The following is a 20,123-nucleotide window of genomic DNA, read 5'->3' as shown; positions in this document are numbered from 1 at the left end:
CATTCCTTCATTATCTGGCTCAAGTTCCATTTCCATATTGTTTTCTCCTGTAAATCACATGATAGAAATTTCTGCATATTGACTTAATGAGTGAGAACTAGCTCATATTTGTACTCTAGTACTGATCAGAAAAACCAGTCCCCATATTTACATACAGCGAGGAATAATTTTCTGGTGTATTGTCCTCCTCAGAGCATCCTTCACCTCCTTGTTCCTCTGGCTGTAGATCAGGGGGTTCAGCATGGGGATCACAAGGGTACCAAACACAGCCACCATTTTCTCCCAGTCCACTGAGCTGCCAGACAAGGGTCATAAATATGTAAAGATCAGGGTCCCATATAAGATGGAAACGACAGTCAGGTCAGAGGCGCAGGTGGAGAAGGCTTTGTGCCTTCCTGCCATGGAGCGGATCCTCAGGATAGCAAAGATGATGTAAATGTAGGAGATGAGGATGGTGAAAATGGTGCCTATTGTTTCTATGGCTGCAAAGATGAAATACACTAGCTTACTGATAAAAGAACAGGAGTACTTGTGGCACCTTAGAGACTAACAAATTTATTAGAGCATAAGCTTTCGTGGGCTACAGCCCACTTCTTCGGATGCTGTAGCCCACGAAAGCTTATGCTCTAATAAATTTGTTAGTCTCTAAGGTGCCACAAGTACTCCTGTTCTTTTTGCGGATACAGACTAACACGGCTGCTACTCTGAAACCTAGCTTACTGATGCGAAAGTAAGAGCAGGAGATTTCTTGGAGTGGGCGAATATCACAGAATAAGTGATCGAGGACATTGGAGTGGCCAAAGGACAGACTGAATACAGTACACGTATGCACAATGGCATTGACACAGGCGCATAGGTAAGAGCCAGCCATCGGCTGGACGCAGACTCTCTTGGACATGATGACATAATAAAGCAATGGATTGCAGATGGCCACGAAGCGATTGTATGCCATCACAGCCAGGAGGCAAAGCTCATTGTTGGCACAGAAGGAGAAGAGGAAAAACTGAACCACACACCCAGGGAAAGAAATGTCTTTACTCTTCGCTAGGGAACTGACCATCGCCTTGGGGGCAATCACAGAGGAGCAGACAACATCTAAGAGTGACAAGTTTTGGAGGAAAAAGTACATGGAGCTGTGGAGTTGGGAGTCAACCGTAATCAGCGCGATCATCCCGACATTCCCTACCAGGGCGCAGAAATGAATGGCAAAGAAGAACACAAAGAGGATGTTTTGCAGCTTTCAACTGTCTGTTATTCCCCGGAAAGTGAAGCCAGTCACTGTGGTGCAGTTCCCAGGAGCCAATTCTCCTGTCACTGCGCTCTGTGCCAAAGAAAAGGCAGAGGAGGGTAGGGGATAGAAGCAATGGGGACCACACAAATAAATCTGATGTCCTGTGCAGACTCGTGTTATCTCTTAAGATATCCCTAAATGGAAATATAATTTAGTCATGGATTCCAAAGTCTCTGGTGGGCACAATCCAAAGTGGATGCAGAGCACTGGGGGAAAAGGTTTTTGAAAAGCCAACTTTGCTGTTTATCCAAGAGTTCAGAGTATGGGCTGTACGGCTTGTGCTGTAGCCCATGGTCTTTAGCAAGTTCACAAATAGAAATCAGTGCCCCTCTGTCCATTTCATCGCAGGCAGGCAGGTGGGGATGGAGGGGTTCAAACACCACTTGGATCAATGCTCTCCATCCTGGCTCAGGCTTTGTTTGGTTTCCTTCATTGCCCCCGCCCCCAATCCTGGTAGCATATTCTGGGAAGTTTCTCAGTCAGCCTGAATTCTCAACGGCCTTTCAGGAGAACTGGGAGTGGAAACCTGCTAGGGCCTCCATAATAGCCAGGTCCCTAACAAATTCAGGGCTCACTTTGACTAATTTGAAAACCCTCTGGCCTTGAAATTGGCCAATGTCACCATTTCAGATGTTTCCATCTGACAATTCAGGGTATTGTAACCATTGTTTTATTCTCTGTTTCCTGGTTTCCTCATGTTACAACTGGCTGTCATTCTGGAAGGGGCCTATTAGTGAATTACTAGAAGCAATTAGGCTTAATATGGTGCTAAGTGTGTGGTATTTCAGGGCCCGTGAAATAGAGGCCAGATTAGGAGATCGTATTGTTTCACAACCGACGCGTCTATGAAAAACTCAGTGTGGGGCGAGGAACAGATTCTGCTGTTTTACTGGGTAACCTGCTTACTCCCCAGAATCAATAATGAGCAAGTGGGGTGATCCGGGGTGCAGCTCAAACATCCAACCGGGCTGGCCAGGGGCAGACATCAGGCCTGCAAGGGAAAGGTGAGTGTGGCAGTGACTTTACAAAGGCCTTTGGCAGGAACTCAGCCTATTGGGCAAAGATGATGAGGCGGCTGTGACCTCACAGAGCTCCCTTGACAACAACCAGGCAGGACAGGGATGTGGGGTAGGGGGAACCTCTGAGACACCTGTAGCCTTGCTGCAGCAAGCCTCCATCTCGTGGTCTCTCTGTGAAGACCAAGAGAGGATTGGTGGGGAGGAGATTCTTTGTGAGTTTTTTCATTTCTCTGTGGATTTTGTCAAAAGAAGTCATCATCTGTGTAGAAGGTAAGAAAAAATATAAGCTCTATGTACAAGATGGGGGATTCTATTCTGGGAAGCAGCGACCCTGAAAAAGACTTGGGGTCATGGGGGATAATGAGCTGACCATGAGCTCCCAGTGGGACGCTATGGCCAAAGGGGCAAATGTGACCCTTGGAGCCGTACATAGCAGAATCTCAGGTAGAAATAGAGAGGTTCCATATCTCTGTATTGGGCAGTAGTGCAACCACTCCTGGAAAATAGTGTCCACTTCTGGTGTCCACAGTTTGAGACAGATGCTGATAAATTAGACAGTGTTCACAGAAGAGCCACATGAATAATGAAAAGATTAGAAAACATCCATCGTGCTGACAGAGTACAGGAGCTCAATCAAAGAGAAGGTTAAGCGGTGAGCCTAAGGGAACAAATATTTACTAATGGGCTCTCCGCTTTAGCAGATAAAGGTTATGAGCCGACAATGGCTGCAAGCTGAAGCCTAGACCAATTCACACTAGAAATAAAGCAAGCATTTTTAACATCAGGGTTTGGAGCAATTCAACGAGGGTTGTGCTGGATCCTCCACAACTGGCCTTTTTTTTAAAATCAAGATTGGGTGGTTTTCTAAAAAATCCGCTCTAATTCCTATGGGAATTATTTTGAGGGAAATTCCATGGCTGATGTGAAACAGAAAGTCAGACCAGAGTGGTTCCTTCTGGGCTTGGAATTTATGAATCTGTGACTCGCTGGGGGCATTCGAAGTCTGTCCCTTTTTGCTTCCCTCTTCCTCCTTCCCTCTTGTCTCATATTCTCCTTTCTCTTCTTCCATTTCTTTCTGCTGATCTTCTTCCTGGGATCATGTAATTAAAATCTGCATCATCATGGAAATGAACAAGAGGACTGAGGTGCCATGGCAACACTTATTTGGACATTTGCTAACATGAGAATGCAAAATTTTGTAACCTTTTAATCCTTTTTTAAAAATCTTGACTTTGTATTTCCTAATTATTTTATGGTTTACTTTATTGATGAAAGCAAACTTAAGTAACGTTAAATGAAGGGGTTTTTTGTTCGTTAATTTCCTTAGCTTTTTTTTTTAATATATAATAGTTTTTCTTTCTATGTGCTGTTTAAACAATGAAGTTCTTACTCATCTGTTGTTTTCAGTATATATTTTATTGCCATTCTTATCTTTGTGAAGGTCCCTTTTTCTGCACCGTACCACAGTACAAACCCAAATGAGCACAGCAGGAGGCTTATCCTAGTTATCCAAATCTGGCCCTGTTTTATTACGAACTTCCTTTCTGTGATGATGTTCTGGTAATAAGGGGGCAATCAGTTGTCAAAGGTAGCTGTTGCCATGGCACCCAGGTTGCTAGTCATTCTCCCCAAGTATGCAAATGAACTGGAGGGAGGGAGTGCTGAGTGGTGGATTATCTCTGATGTCACAATGCTACTGCTCAGCCAGCACCAGGTGGCAGCAAATGTGCAGTGTGTATGAGGAGAGGAGGGGAACAGGCTTTCCCAGTCCTCCTGTTTCCCCAAATTTCCTAAAGAAGCCAACAACATAACTACACAGAATTCACATTCATGATGATTCCACACACATGATAATTAGTCGCTGAAATTTGATTGAAGTTCCGCATGGCATGTTTAGAAACAAGGGTTCCAAAAAAGGAGGGACCTTGTAAAACAGAAAATGTTGATGTTCTGGTGTATTTGTAGTTGTGTTAAAACTGAATACTGTGACTTTAAATTTTGGGCAGGTTTTCTTGACGTGCTTGCATGCTAGGGAGCTCGGTAGGGCAGCACACAATCGGGGCTTAGCAGCAGTCAGTCAGCAGGTACCCAGTGAGTTGTGCCTCTCTGTTATAGGCAGTAGCCTACTTTCTCTCCCTCTGATTTGGGGGTTCTTATGTATTATTGTTCTGGTCTTAATAAACAAATTAACAAGATATTGCAAACTTCCAGCAAGAGTATTTTATGTTTTCTCTAACTTGTCTGCTTGTGTGCCACAAAACATAAAAGACACAATCTCATAAAAATTAAATAAAATTCTGAAGCCAAAAGTCCTTTTGAAAGAAAAAAAAATGCAAGTTTTCCAGCAGAACATTTTTTTCAGCTGGGAAATGTTGATTCCTTGCAATTGAGACATTCCCTGGGAACACGTCCATCTCAATGACATGTTGTGTGGTGGGTTTCCCGACCAAAATGGGAGAGTGGGAGAGTTCAAAGGTTGTTGTAGGGGGGTCACAGCATTGCCACCCTCACTTCTGTGCTGCCTTCAGACCTGTGCTCGGAGGGGAGCAGCCACAGTGGCATAGCCAGCTTCTAAGAGGAGGGGGAGCAAACATAAAAAAGGCGCCGACCCTTGGCTCCTCGTCTGGCCACGCCCCCCTTGGCTCCTCCTCCGGCCGCACTGCCCCTCCTCCCCATGGCTCCTCCGGCCCTGCCGTGCCACCCCCATGACCCCCCACTTGCTCCTCCGGCAGCGGCTGCCGGCCGCCATGCTGCGCCCTCCCGCTCCTCCGGCAGCGCCCGCCGCCCCCCCATGGCTGCCGGCCACGCTGCGGGCTGCCAGCCTGCGCCCGTCCCCCCTCGCTTCTCCGGCCGCGGCTGTCAGCCACGCTGCGGGCCGCATGCTGTGCCCCCGCTCCTCTGGCCGCGCCCCTCCCGCTCCTCCGGCCGTGCCCGCCGCCCCCCCATGGCTGCCGGCTGCCAGCCTGCGCCCCCCCTCACTCCTCCAGCCGCTTTTGGAAAGGCGGAGGAAGCGGCTGCTTCCCCTGCACTCCGCTAGCTACGCTATTGAGCAGCCACCAACCTTTCTGAAGCTAGAAGAGGTTACCAGATGTGGAGGTGGCTCCAGCTGCAGCCACAGGGGTCAGAAACCCTGAGCCCGGGCACCCAGAGATGTGGCTGAAGCAGAAGCTGCCAAGGCTAATTCCCTGAACCCAATGACAGGCTGATGCAGTGCACTTGCTTCTGCACTGCCTCTGGAGGTGCATCTGATATCCCCACAGAGAGCAGCCATACAGAAGTCCTGTCCCCATCCCAGAAGAGAAACAGCTAGGAGGCCTCTACTGGGGTGCTCCTGGTTGGGGGGTTCCCAGCAGGACGGGGAGATTGGATTTCATGGGTCAGCGCTAATTCGATCTAGCCAAGAAAGACACAACAAGAACCAATGGCTGTCAGCTGAAGCCAGAGAAATTCAAATGAGATGTAAGGCACACATTTTTTACAGTGAGAGAGACTAGCCACTGGAACAAATTATCCAGGGAAGAGGTGGATTCTCAGTTTCCAGGTGTCCTCACATCACAACTGGTTGTCATTCTGGAAGGTGCCTTTTAGTGAATTACAACAAGCGACTGAACTTAATATGGTGCTAAGTGTGTGAAATTTCATAGTCCGTGAAATAGAGGCCGGATTAGGAGATCGTATTTTTTCACAACCGACCCCTCTATGAAAAACTCAGTGTGGGGGGAGGAACAGACTCTGTTGTTTTATTGGGTAACCTGCTTGCTCCCCAGAATAAATAATGAGCAAGTGGGGTGATCTGGGGTGCAGTTGAAACATCCAACCGGGCTGGCCAGGGGGAGACATCAGGCCTGCAAGGGAAAGGTGAGTGTGGCAGTAACTTCACAAAGGCCTTTGGCAGGAACTCAGCCTATTGGGCAAAGACGATGAGGTGGCTGTGACCTCACAGATCTCCCTTGACAACAGCCAGGCAGGACAGGGATGCGGGGTAGGGGGAACCTCTGAGACACCTGTAGCCTTGCTGCAGCAAGCCTCCATCTCGTGGTCTCTCTGTGAAGACCAAGAGAGGATTGGTGGGGAGGAGATTCTTTGTGAGTTTTTTCATTTCTCTGTGGATTTTGTCAAAAGAAGTCATCATCTTTGTAGAAGGTAAGAAAAAATATAAGCTCTATGTACAAGATGGGGGATTCTATTCTGGGAAGCAGCGACCCTGAAAAAGGCTTCGGATCATGGGATATAATCAGCTGACCATGAGCTCCCAGTGGGACGCTATGGCCAAAGGGGCAAATGTGACCCTTGGAGCCATACATAGCAGAATCTCAGGTAGAAATAGAGAGGTTCCATATCTCTGTATTGGGCACTGGTGCAACAACTCCTCCAATATTGAGTCCACTTCTGGTGTCCACAATTTGCGACAGATGCTGATAAATTGGACAGGGTTCACATGAATGATGAAAGGATTAGAAAACATCCATTGTGCTGACAGACTACAGGAGCTCAATCAAAGAGAAGGTTAAGGGATGAGCCTAAGGGAACAAATATTTACTAATGGGCTCTTTGCTTTAGCAGATAAAGATTATGAGCAGACAATGGCTGCAAGCTGAAGCCTAGACCAATTCACACTGGAAATAAAAAGAGAAGCATTTTTAACAGTCAGGGTTTGAAGTAATTCACCCAGGGTTTTGCTGGATCCTCCACAATTGGCTTTTGTTAAAATCAAGATTTGGTGGTTTTCTAAAAAATCTCCTCCAATTCCCTTGGGAATTATTTTGAGGGACGTTCTATGGCTGATGTTAAACAAAAAGTCAGACCAGAGTGGTTCCTTCTGGGCTTGGAATTTATGAATCTGTGACTGGCTGGGAGCATTTGAAATTTGTCCCTTTTTGCTTCCCTCTTCCTCCTTCCCTCTTGTCTCATCTTCTCTTTTCTCCCATTTCTTTCTGGCATGCCATGAGAAGGCAGCAAATCACCAGAGAGAAGTCCATAAGTGGAAAGAACTTGAGATGAGACTAAGGTTAGAGGCCACCATAGATGATCAGCATCAAAAGAAGATTGCATCAGTCTCTTTACTGGCAAAATGTTCTGAAAAGGCTCATTGCCATTGTGAGACTGCTTGCTACCCAAAACCTAGCACCGCGTGGCACTTCAGATCAGCTGCATGTGCCAAACAATGGAAACTTCCTTAAAATTGTGGCGCTGATGGCTGAGTTTGATGCTGTATTCCAGGAACATCTAAGAAGAGTCACCACGCAAGAAATGGACACACCCCACAACCTTGGAAAAACAATTCAAAATGAGATCATACAGTTACTGGCAACAAAAGTCAAACAGAAGATTGTGGCAGATCTGAAGTCAGCAAGATATTACTCTGTTATTCTGGACTGCACACCTGACATCAGCCATACGGAACAAATGACTTTAATGGTGCGTGTTATAACAACAAGAGAACCTAGTGAAAATGTCCCTGCAATTTATTGACATTGATGATACTACAGGAGCTGGTATGACAAATATGCTACTTAAAAAGCTGGAAGATACGGGAATTGTGATAGCTGACATGAGAGGTCAGGGCTACGATAATGGGGGCAACATGAGAGGAAAGAACAGAGGAGCGCAGATACGGATCCGAGAGTTAAACCCTCAAGCTTTTTTTGTCCCATGCAGTTCTCATTCATTGAACTTGGTGGTCAGTGATGCAGCATCAGCTTCTAGTGAGGCTGCTGTATTTTTTAATAAAAGAACAGACGTACTTGTGGCACCTTAGAGACTAACAAATTTATTTGAGCATAAGCTTTCGTGGGCTACAGCTTCCTTCATCGGATGAATAGAATGGAACATATAGTAAGGAGATATATATACATACAGAGAGCATGAAAAGGTGGGGGTTGTCCTACCCACTGTAAGAGGCTAATTAACTAAGATGAGCTATAATCAGCAGGAGAAAAAAAACTTTTGAAGTGATAATCAAGATAGCCCATTTCAGACACTTTGGCAACAAGGTGTGAGGATACTTAACATGGGGAAATAGATTCAATGTGTGAAATGGCTCAGCCATTCCCAGTCTCTATTCAAAACTGAGTTGATGGTGTCTAATTTGCATATTTGAGACCCCTGACCTAGACCAATAGATAATGAAGAACGGCATAGGGGGTTTATCAGAGTTGTACCCACAGACTTAATACGTACACCACAAGGAAACTTATGTGTGTACATTCATGTAATCAATACCCACATACGTACTAGTCTATGGGGTAAGTGTACCCTAACATTTCTGTGGATGAGGAATGAAATTTGAGCATAAGAGGAAGGATTTCCGGCACTTGTGCCCTGTGAAAGAGGTGACCCACCTCGCTATCTTCATCTTCAACTAACTATCAATGCTATCCATCCATGATGGCTATTAACTATGAGTAGGCCGTACTTATTTTCTTTTCAAACTTTAAGTTCCAAGGGGACTAGGCTAAGCTTTGTTTCCCCAAATTTTGTTCTTAGTTTTATTTATTAGGTTTTAATTTTAAATTTAAGTTGGATAAGTAATGTCCAAGTTAGCTTTGACAGCTCTTTGCATTAGTTTCCTCTGCACAGCTCTGCAAGAGGTGAGAAACCGGAATGGCCAGAGGCAAGGTCCTGTGTCTTTCAACATCAGGTTATCAAGACAGGGTGGGAGCATATTAACCAAAGTTTTGCAGCACATAATATTGTATTATCATCTGTATCTCTTGAATAACAGCAATGCAATTGTAACTTTGTAACTCTGACTATTTTATCGTTTACTTATTATTTCATTGATTTTAATAAAAAGTCAATATGACTATATCTGTCTCTGTGTGAGCTTCCTGTAATACCCCCATAGGTCCTTTGTAAATTCTGTGGAGCCTGATTCGGGACAAGAATTTTTATCTTCTCATCAAAGAGATTGGCGAGCTCAAAACCCATACTAATTAAAATTAATAATTAAATATTATTAATATTAGTACTTAAGATTATTTAAAAATAAATTAAATCAATATTATTAACACACCCTAGATCAGGTTACAGGGAGAAGCAAACAAACACAAAGAAGCTCAATTTTAAGGAGGTTTTTGATATGTAAACAAGATGTGAAAGAATACACTTGTCTACCTTACAGCAAGATCTCTCTTGAGGGCTCCCAGATGAACCATGAAATGGTTAACCACACTTGTTCCAGAGCAATTCTAGCTTTCCCAGCCATACCACAGAGAAAGAAGATACGAGGAGAAAAAAATGTGCAAAAATATTTTTGCAAAAAAGAAAGAGTTAGATTAGGTAGGTAGCGTATGTTGATTGCTTTGTGTGTCACTGCCTGCTTCTGTGAAGTGCTGAGCATCCATCATTCATATTTGGCCAAATTCATAAATCTTATTCGGGTGTAACTCAGGTAAAATTCTCAAAAGCGTAGATAGTTCTTGGAAAACATCCGCTTAATCTGCATCAGCAATCAAAAACGCTAACAGAATATTAGAAACCATTAGGAAAGAGAGCGATAATAAGACAGAAAATAACAGAATGCCACTACATAAATCCATGGATTCATAAATCCATGGTATGCCCACACCTTGAATACTGTGTGCAGTTCTGAACACCCCATCTACAGAGAAAGGCAACAAAAATGATTAAGGGTATGGAACAGCTCCCATTCGAGAAGAGATTTAAAAACTAGGACTGTTCAGCTTGGAAAAGAGATGACAAAGGGGGAATATGACAGATTTCTGAAATCATGAATGCTGTGGAGGAAGAGAAAAGGGAAAAGGGAAATATTATTTACCCATTCACACAACACAAGAAGAACTAGGGATTATTTGATTAAATTAACAGGTCTAAAACAAACAAGCAAACAAACAAACAAACAAAAGGAAGTACTTTTCACCCAACACACAGTCAACCTGTGGAACTCATTGCTAGGGGATATTAAAATTCACTAATTGTATTTTAAACATCTTGAACATCACAAATTAGCCACCTTCAGTGAGGTTCATGTGTTTTTTCATTGATTCCAAGGTCAAAAGAGACCACTGTGATCATCTAGTCTGATCACCTCTAGAACACAGGCCAGAGAACTGCCCCAAAATAATCCCTAGAGCAGAATTAAAAAAAAATAAAACAACTAAATCCAATCTTGATTTAGAAATTGCAAGGTTTGGAGGCACCACCGCAACCCTTGATAAATTGTTCCAATGGTTAATCATCCTCACTATTAAACATTTACACCTTATGCAAATTAAACAAAAGAAAATTAAGTTCATTTACTTTTGCATTTTCCAAGAAAAAGGATGACGGTCACAGAAATAGATGGAGGAAGAGGATAGGGGCTGTGGAGCTGTTTAAGGCTTTGTCAGCATTCCCCCCCCCCCCACACACACACACACACTCTGAACTCTGGGGTGCAGATGAAGGGACCTGCCTGAAACATCCTCTAAGATTATATTCTACCAGTTTAGGTTAAAACTTCTCCAAGGCACAAATTCGTTTCCTTGTCCTTGGACAGTATTGCTGCCACCCACAAAGTGATTTACACAAAAATTCAGGGAAGGGTCACTTGGAGTCCCTATCCCTCCAAAATATCCCCCCAAAGCCTTTTACCCCCTTTCCTGGGGAGGCTTGAGAATAATATACCAACCAGTTGCTTTAGCAATGTGAGCACAGACCAGACGCTTTGTCTTCAGGACACTGAAATCAATCAGGTTCTTAAAAGAAGAACTTTATTTATAAAGAAAAAAATAAAAGAATCGCACCTGCAAAATCAGGATGGAAGGTAACTTTACAGGGTAACAAAAAGATTTAAAACACAGAGGATTCCCCTCTGCTATCAGCTTCACAGTTACAAAAACAGGAATAAAACTCTCTCTATAGCATAGGGAAATTCACAAGCCAAAACAAAAGATAACCTAACACATTTCCTTGCCCTACTTACAATTTTTATGGTTTAGATGGGTTATTCCAGGTATATCTTCAGGAGATATTGTACCTGCTTCTACCGTCCAGACAGAGAACAACAAAAGAGAAGAACAAACAAATCCTCTCCCTGTAGGAATGCTAGCTCCCAAATTGTTAGCCATGGTTACGGCACACTGTTTCCATGGCCACAAGGCCATTAATAACATGACGAGAGGCCTCACCCTTCTGGGGGGTGACCCACACATAATGGGAAAAGCTTGCGGCGTGTGGCCTGGTCGTGGCACCGGACAAGATCCAGCGTCGGCCACCCTTTTTGTATCTTGGTCACCGTATGCTCCAGTCATATGCCCGTCCAGTTTGTCCCGAGTTGGTATTGCCCAACCCTCTTACGTTTGTGCAGCTCCAACAGTTATTGGGGTCCCTCAATTGGATTCGTGCCCTCTGACTACCTCCATGCTGTCCCCTCTTTTTTCTGGCCTTCGGCAGGGCCGCCTCCCCGGAGATGTTATTCCCGTTTCCCAGGAACAGCGCCAAGCGGTCGCCCTCATTAACCGGACCCTGGCCCAGGTGTGGGTCGACCGCCGAGAAAGGGAACAGCCCCTTTTTGCCATTTTGCTTCCCACACTTTCACAACCGACAGCTGTCCTCGCCCAGGAGGGGGCGGCAGCGCGTCTTCGTTTAATTGAATGGATTTATTTGACCCACTCCCCTCCGCATACTATTCAGACACTCCCTCAACAGGCCGCCGAGCTGATTTTTAAAGTGCGAGAACGGTCCCGTACCCTTTTGGGTTGGGACCCCCGTTGCCATTATTGTCCCCATCCCGGCTAAAGACTGGGAACGCGCTGTCTCTTGCAGTGCCACCCTCCAATTGTCTCTTGCTGACTATGTCGGGGAAATTAAATATCACATTCCCCCTGACCCCCGTCTTTCACTCCTACAACAACGTTATCTTCACCTCCGGCCGTCTTTGTCAACCGTCCCCATTAAGGATGCACTTACCCTCTTTACGGACGGCGGCCCAACGCGAGGTGCGGTCAGCTGGCAGGCGCAAGGCATTTGGCAAGTCCGCTTTACCCTGTCTCAGCGTTCCCCCCAGCGCGCAGAATTGGCCGCTGTCATCCTGGCCTGCCGATGCTTCCAGGATGACCCTTTTAATCTTATTACTGACAGTCTTTATGTTACTAATGTTCTTAAGTCTCTTCCAGGTTCCTATGTGTCGCCCTCCTGTGATGACAATTTGTTGGCCCTTTTTCTTACCCTGCAACAGCTTCTTTCCTCCCGCTCTAGCCCACTTTTCGTGGCACATATTCGTAGTCACACCACACTACCGGGCCTATTGACAGAAGGTAACGCGGTGGCCGACCAGGCGGTCAAATCGGTGGCCTCGATTTTTTCCTCCCCAATTGAAAGCCACGCCTTTTTTCATCAGTCCGCCAAAGCCCTTGCCAAGCAGTTCACTCTCCCATTGCATCAGGCGCAGGCCATCGTTCGCCAGTGTGACCTTTGCGCGTCTCTCTCCAATAGCCCGGAGGTAGGGGTTAATCATCGTGGAACCTCGGCCAATCAGCTTTGGCAAATGGATGTTACACACTTTTCGCCTTTTGCCCCCTGGCAGTATCTTCACGTGTGTGTAGATACCTTTTCCCATTATGTGTGGGTCACCCCCCAGAAGGGTGAGGCCTCTCGTCATGTTATTAATCACATGATTCGCGCTATGGCAATCATGGGTCACCCGTCCCATCTTAAGACCGACAATGGCCCCGCCTACTGCAGTTCAGCCTTTGCCTCCTTTTGTACCACGTGGGATGTTATCCACACGTTTGGTATCCCGTATAATCCCACAGGCCAGGCCATTGTGGAACGGGTCAACCGTGCGCTTAAACAGGCCCTGGTCCGCCAAAAACAGAAAGGGGGGATTCCAGTAGGCCTTCCTCCCCGCTAGGAATGGCTGGCTGCAGCGCTTTTTACCCTGAATCATTTGAATTTGACTGACTGCCCAGAAGGGGTAGACCTCTGTTCTTTTGTCTTTCAGACCATCAGAGAAAATGGATGCCAGCTAAATAACATTCAATGTACCATGCATTTACTGGCACCAGGGACTGTCGAACCCCATTCCGCAGTTCAACCTCCATCTGCAGGATCCCGAGCGTCCTCGCCAGCGCCCCCCGCGGGGGCCCCCGCAGCGCATAACCTGGGGACAGGTTAAAGCCCTCTCATTGCAGGCCGAGCAGCTGCGAGTGCAGCAGCAGCTGGAACCTACCGCAGAAAATTATCTTGTGACATTGTTAGCTTGCCTTAATGCTAATTCACTCCTTATTTTGTGTGTATTGGGAAGTTTCCTGTTGGCCCCTGGCTGCCAAGGCGAACCCCAGATGGAGCAGCGGCTGCAGTTTAACATCTGGGTCCACCTGGCAGAAGTATTAAATCAATCTGATTTCTGCCTGGCTGTTGCCCCGGAAATGCAAGGTCTGTTAAGTACTTGCCTTGTTCCTGTCTGCAAACCACCCAGCAACATCTGGGGTGTGAGACAGTGAAAGAAATGTGCTGTTTTAAGCTTACTGATAATAGTAATTGCATGCAATAGCAAACTGATATGCTGAAATGTTATGTTTAAGCTATCCGCCAGGACGTTTTTTCTTCCTTGGTGGAATTACATTTAGTTATAGCCACCCTTAGGGTGGATAAAGACCCTCTTATAGTATGGGGTCTTAGTTTTGATCTTTGGCGTTTTACTTTGTTGCTTTGTTTAGTGTATACCCAATCTAGTGACATTGTGTATGCTACCCTGCGAAGGTGCTTTGTCTAAACACCGCATATAAAATAAAACAGGGGGGGATGTAGGAATGCTAGCTCCCAAATTGTTAGCCATGGTTACGGCACACTGTTTCCATGGCCACAAGGCAGGAGTGACCTTCGCCTCAGTGTCTGTGTTTGGGAAACTTTTTGGCTGATTTGATTCCTACCCTCGCAGCTGGTGTTCACGCGCTCAAGAGATGGGTCTGTTATCTTGTGTGCCTGTATACTGCCTGGCTTTTCTATGCGCAGGAATGTAACCACTAAGAAGTGTTGTAAACAAAGTAAGGAGAGAAATAAAAACCCCAGGAAAAGTTTTCCTGGAGGCTTTTGGCTTGAGGCTTTTGAAGCTCTCTGTCTACCAGAAACCTGGTGTTCTATTTCCTTTCCTGTGTCGTCGCCACATCTCCCCCCCCCCCCATTTGAAAGTAACTTCTTTCCTCATTGGTCCTTCTGGTCAGGTGCCAACTAGGTTATTTGAACTGTTTAACCCCTTACAGGTAAGGCAATCCAGTACAGCTGCCAAGGAGGGATTTTATGCTACTGCATACATAAAGGTTGCTATCCTTCCCCCTATATATATATGACAGGCTTCTTGGAGAGGAGGTCAGGGCTATGAGTGAGGGAGACTCTTCTGCATGAGGCCAGGGGCTGCAAGGGGCATGAGAAGTGTGGGGATATTGAACACTGTTAAAATTATAAGCTATCACTTTAAGTATGAGGAGTTTTCTGGTCCTGCTTGCAGGCTAGGGGGCCCTGAAATTAGTGTGTGATCTGGGTCTAGCGAAGTTAGTCTGCAGATAGCCTGTGTAGAGAAAGGTGGGGTGCAGCCTGTTTTGTCTCTCTCTGTTTTATATTCTTGTATTTTGGTTCTGGATTCCAAAAATAAAGCAATGCCATTTTACAACCTTCCAGCAAGAGTATATTTTGCTTTTATCTAGCTTCTCTTTGTGTATGACATGAACATAAACAGGAGAATCTTAACTACAAAGACCACTGCAGGTGGCTCTGTGAGCAATAGCTAGATATGGTCTGATTTATTCCTCAGTAGAAAGAATTTCTGGCACAGATTTTGGGGCCGTTGTTGTTTGTTTGTTTTGTTTTGTTTGGGTTTTTGTGCCCTAGATATGTGAGGTTACATTTCAAATGGGAATGTGACTCCAGAACCCAGCCAGCATGCTCCAAACTGAACTGAATTGAATTCCATTGGCTTCAGTAGAGTCATCCCAGAGATGGACTTGGCCCCCTTAGCCTCACACTGATGGGCAGTAGGGATGTAAAATTTCTGGAAATTTTAATGGCATGGGGGAAAAAACGTTTTGTTTGGGGGAAAAATGGAAATTTTCTGAAAACTTGAAATATCCATAGTTACTTGCTTATGAAAACTAATCTTAATTTACTTCTTTGAAAATGAAAAATGTATTATGTATAATTTAATTAGCACATCAAAGTACTTGACATATGTATGAAATAAATAAGTAAAAATTATTTAGTTTTGATACAAATCATAATATAAAATATGCCTAGTATTAGGGATAAAGCTGCAGTTGTATACTAAGAGTCTAATGTGTCTTTTTTGCCTGATGGCAAATAGAAAAAATATATATATAATGTTGCAAATAGAAAGCATCAATATTGTTATAAACAAACAGGAAGGTTTGTTCCTTTGGTCTAAAATATGATATGTACATAGACCTGACCTGACATAACCATGTAGAAACTCAAGTTTCTAGAGAAAAAGCTCAGAAAATGAATATTGCTATAATGTAATTAAAGCACAATTATTAAGACCCAACAGTAAATTCGGCTATGTATCCAAACTTCATAGTAATACCAGATTATTTAATAGTGCATTATCATCATGCATACAGAAACTGTCATAACTGTAGACAAAACTAGCTGTCCTATGAGCCAGTAAAATATAACTTAAGACAGTTACTAATATATACTTGGAAATGGTAGTGTAGCTCAAGTTTTTCCTTTTTTCCTTCCTCTTTCACTGTTCATCCTGAGAGAAAATATTTCCCATAACAGTTTCTTTTCAATTTCCCCCCAAATTTCCAGTTTTTCCATACTGGGTCCCAAAAGTTTAAGGTTTTTTTCCGAGACAATGACACATCTAGGAGGCACATCCAAATCAATTACTGTCTCATCATACCAGCTCCCAGAATCCAGGCTGCAGATGTATTCTGCTTTGTCAGAGGCCTGGACATACTTGAGCTTCAGCGAGAAGTTCCCATGATTCATTTCTGTAACGGACAGCTCCGTTCGACCCTGATGTCTCTCCCCTTGTGTTTCTGCCCATATTCCTCCACTGTAGGAGACCTCATGGATTAATACTGATGGTGTAAACAGCTTCCACTGCACTCTGAAGCTTCCAGTTAACTTAGTGACTGAGAGCTGGCATGGAAGGCTAGCATCTGCTCCAATGACTCCAATAACAGGGTTGCTAGGAGGAAGGATTCTATAGGGAGCTGTCAGGAGAGAGCAATACACATGTTCTGTGTGTCAGATAGTTGCCTATCAAATTCCCCTCGGGGCACACTTCCCACTCTGCACTGCAGAAAATTCTATATGGAGCTACATATAGAGCTAGAAATACATAATACATGGGGGAAAAAACAACCTATGTTAAAAGAATGCTCAGGGTACAAAGTCAAGCATGCAAAAGTTAGGAAATACAAGAATGAAGGTTGCCTGTGCACCCCAAACTCTGCCCTCTGATGCATACGCATGATTAATTACAAAATTATATACAATGTTTAGCACAGGACTCATTCAATGCATGCCGTGCTCTTTTCTCTCTGTGCTCTTAGGAGTCTCTTAACACTCTGGAGGCTAAAGAGGGTGAGGTGGGGGGACTCTGCTCTGAATTGCTCCTATAAAGGCTCGCAAGGGGTGTGAATTTGGGATGTTCTCAAAGAGCCCCACAAGGCTCATAATAGGGAGCAACCCACACAATTCCTAAATGGGGACACTGAATAGCATGCCCAGGCTCACAGTGGAGAACTGATGCACCGCCTGATGCTGGAAAGGACTTTAGGGGAGGCAGAAGGAAGTGGGGCAGGGCGTCCTCACCCCCTGGGGACCCATACACGGAACCAGAGGGCAGCAGGGAAGTGAGAGGAAGGTTCTTGACTCCCAAGGGCTCAAGGAGCAGCAGGAGGTAGTAGATGGCGTAAGGAGGGGGCAGGGCTGCACAGAGATTTTTTGGGGCCTGAAACTAATTCTGAAATTGAGCCACTCCCCATTCCAAAGAAAGATTGCCAAGGGTGCAAAAACAATGAGGGGAGGCCCCAGTGGTGGTGGAGTTTGGAGAGTGAGCTCACCCCACATTACTGCTGGTTCCTGTCCCGTGGGGCTGAGCCTGGATCCTGACTCCAGGCTGTGTGAAGTGGTGTGTGGCTAGCAGTGCCAGTCTGGTTTGGTGCAGCCATTGCTCATGATGGAGGGGCAGCTGGGCCAAACCTGAGTGAGCAGTGCAGCAACCCCACGTGCGAGGTCACAACATGACTGGACCTAGTCGCCCGCCCTATCATGAGGGAGGGGAGGCTGGGCCAAATGGGAGAGGCGTTGCCACCCTGTGCACCAGGTTGCAATGCCACTTGCTTTGGGGGCACATTCAGACAGGGGGCTAGGACAAACTACCCCCCGGTGGGCGGCTCTGTGGGGGGTTTCTTTCAGAGACAGAGTCATTTAAGAGAGAGGTGGAATCGCCTGCCAGATTTCACTTGATTCAGGCCCCAGCTGTAGAACAGGCCCTCAGGACTGAGTGACACATTTATTCATGTTTTCTGGCCCATACCTGCCAGTTGCATTTCCCATGGGGATTTGACACAGTAAATAATCCTGATGCTTTAATCACTGGGACACCCAACTCCCAGATCACCCCTGTTACAATACTACCGACTTCACTGGAATTGGCCCCTCCCAGTGGATTTGGCCTCTCCCAGTCTCCCATTTCCAGACAGTAGAAGATTAACGATTACCTTGGTGTAAATCAAGAAGCTACTTCACTGACCTGCCACATCCAGTTCAATGTAGGCTTCTCCATGCCGGTCTGAGACATCAACCTGGCAGGCATATTTCCCTTTGTCAATTACGTGGATTTTCATGCATGGGAACAGAGAGGGTCCTTGCAGGATGAGTATGGTTCAATTGAGTCATAGCCTGATGGGGGAAATGGAAGATTATGGCAAGAAGTACAGTATAAAAGCCTAGACTGACAGATATACATATGTGCATAGCACTTTTCCATCCACAGATCTGAAAGTGCTCTATAAAGGAGGTCAGTATCATTATTCACATTTTGCAGATGGGCAAACTGAAGAATAAGGAAGGAACAAACTCTTCAACAGTCACCGAGCTCAGGAACAGAACTTTGCTCTTCTGAGTCATATTTCAGAACCCAATCTAGTGGCTATACTCTGCTGATTGCTAGATTTGGGGGAAGATTTATGGACTGTGTCATACTGTGGGTCAGTCTAGATGACCACACTGGTCCCTTCTGACCTTGGAATCTCTGAATAAGGTCTGTTTGGCTATGTAGTGTCAGACTAGCCTCTGCACATTGGGAAGAACAGGGCAAAATAGCTCTCACTGTGCTGAGAATAGAAAAGGTTAGCTCTCATTTTCTGAAATTAAAACTCCTATTCAGAACAATAAAACAAAATACATAGGCCCAGAGCTGTTAAGGCCAGACCATTTAGTCTGACCTCCTGTGTAACCCAGGCCTAAATCAAGCCCAATAGCTTGTGCATCTCTTTTTATACAGATGCCAAATCCTGAAATAAAAATGTCAAGTGATGGAGAATCCACCACAGCCCCTAGTTCCAGTGATTAGTCACCCTCACAGTTACAGATTCTCATCTTATTTCTAGTTTGAATTTTCTACGTTCAGCTTCCAGCTGCTGGATACTGTTCTGCCCTTGAATATTAAAAAGGCTTTTGCTATCACAAATCTCCCTGCATTACTTAGATATTTATGGATCACGGTCAAGTAACTTCTTAACCCTATTTTCATAATGCAAAATAGATTGAGCTCCTGAAGTCACTCATTGTACGGTGTGTTTTGCAGAACTCAAACCCATCATTTTGGTGCTAGTAATTTTTTCCATTCCTATGTACTGATTAATTGCCTCTTAAAATTTGTCTGACACAGAATTCTCATTACCTGTAGCCAGGTGGGGTATTTGTAGAAAAATCAATATCTGAATAGTTGTCACTGAAGGAAATAAGGAATCCATCACTGAGGAGGAGCTGGGAAAGTGACTTTCAAATCACCAGCAGGACATCAAGGGTTCAACTTCCAGGGTCAGATCATGTCAGTATCCTTTAGTCAGGAAATGCAAACCATGAAATGACAGCAATGAGTTTAGATGATAGCTCCAAACATTAGCAAGAACATAAAGAGAATGTTGCAGAAAGAGCCCAGTGAGTTTAAAGGGAATTTTACCTCCACAGGAACAGGATTGGGCCCAGTGTCTTGACACACACACTGAGCAAACGTACAATTACGGCAGGCACTTAAGGGTCTCCCAGGGGAGTGTGCTCACCACAAGGCTATAGAGTCAGTCTCTCGCTGGCTAACTGAACATTTAATTGTTTCATCCACAGTGGAAGAGCTTCAACAAGAGAGCCCCACTCTAGAATACCCAGTAGCCCACTGGTGAGGGCAGTTACCTGGGTTCACATCTCTACTACAAATCAGATAAGGTGGGTACTTGAACTTCAGTGTCCCACAACCCCACTGAGTGCTCTTATCACTGGCCTATTGGCCTTCTCCTCCATGTTTTTTTGTGGAAAAGGGCTTCCTGGCTTAGGGACCTAGTTCCAGGTGAGAGTTGACAACTCAGCATCCCAAGTGGATATAGGAGCCTCCCCCCGCCCTGGAGTTAAGGCAACTAACTATCTTTGAGTGAGGGGCTTTGACCATCCCCTCTCCTCAGCACTTCCTCCTGCTAGCCTAGCCAGCTCCCTACTCAGCTTGCTGACTTTTGAGAATCCCATTCCTACGTGCCTCTCTCTCCCCCTGCATTGTGTAGGGACCCTGGGCAGCTCACACAGGCCTGAGGATCCCACTGGGCAGCAGGGCACCTACCAGTTAG

General features: G+C 45.2%; 1 pseudogene; it reads right to left on the bottom strand.

Annotated features, from left to right (window-relative positions):
* Window positions 1-147: 147 nt before the first annotated feature.
* LOC135893048 (olfactory receptor-like protein COR4) lies at window positions 148-18,131 on the bottom strand (annotated as a pseudogene).
* Window positions 18,132-20,123: the final 1,992 nt, after the last annotated feature.

The sequence above is a fragment of the Emys orbicularis genome, chromosome 21, assembly GCF_028017835.1.
Source record: "Emys orbicularis isolate rEmyOrb1 chromosome 21, rEmyOrb1.hap1, whole genome shotgun sequence".
In the NCBI taxonomy this organism is placed as follows: Eukaryota; Metazoa; Chordata; order Testudines; family Emydidae; genus Emys; species Emys orbicularis.
Note: the sequence above shows the minus strand (reverse complement) of the source record. Positions and strands in the feature narration are given on the sequence as shown.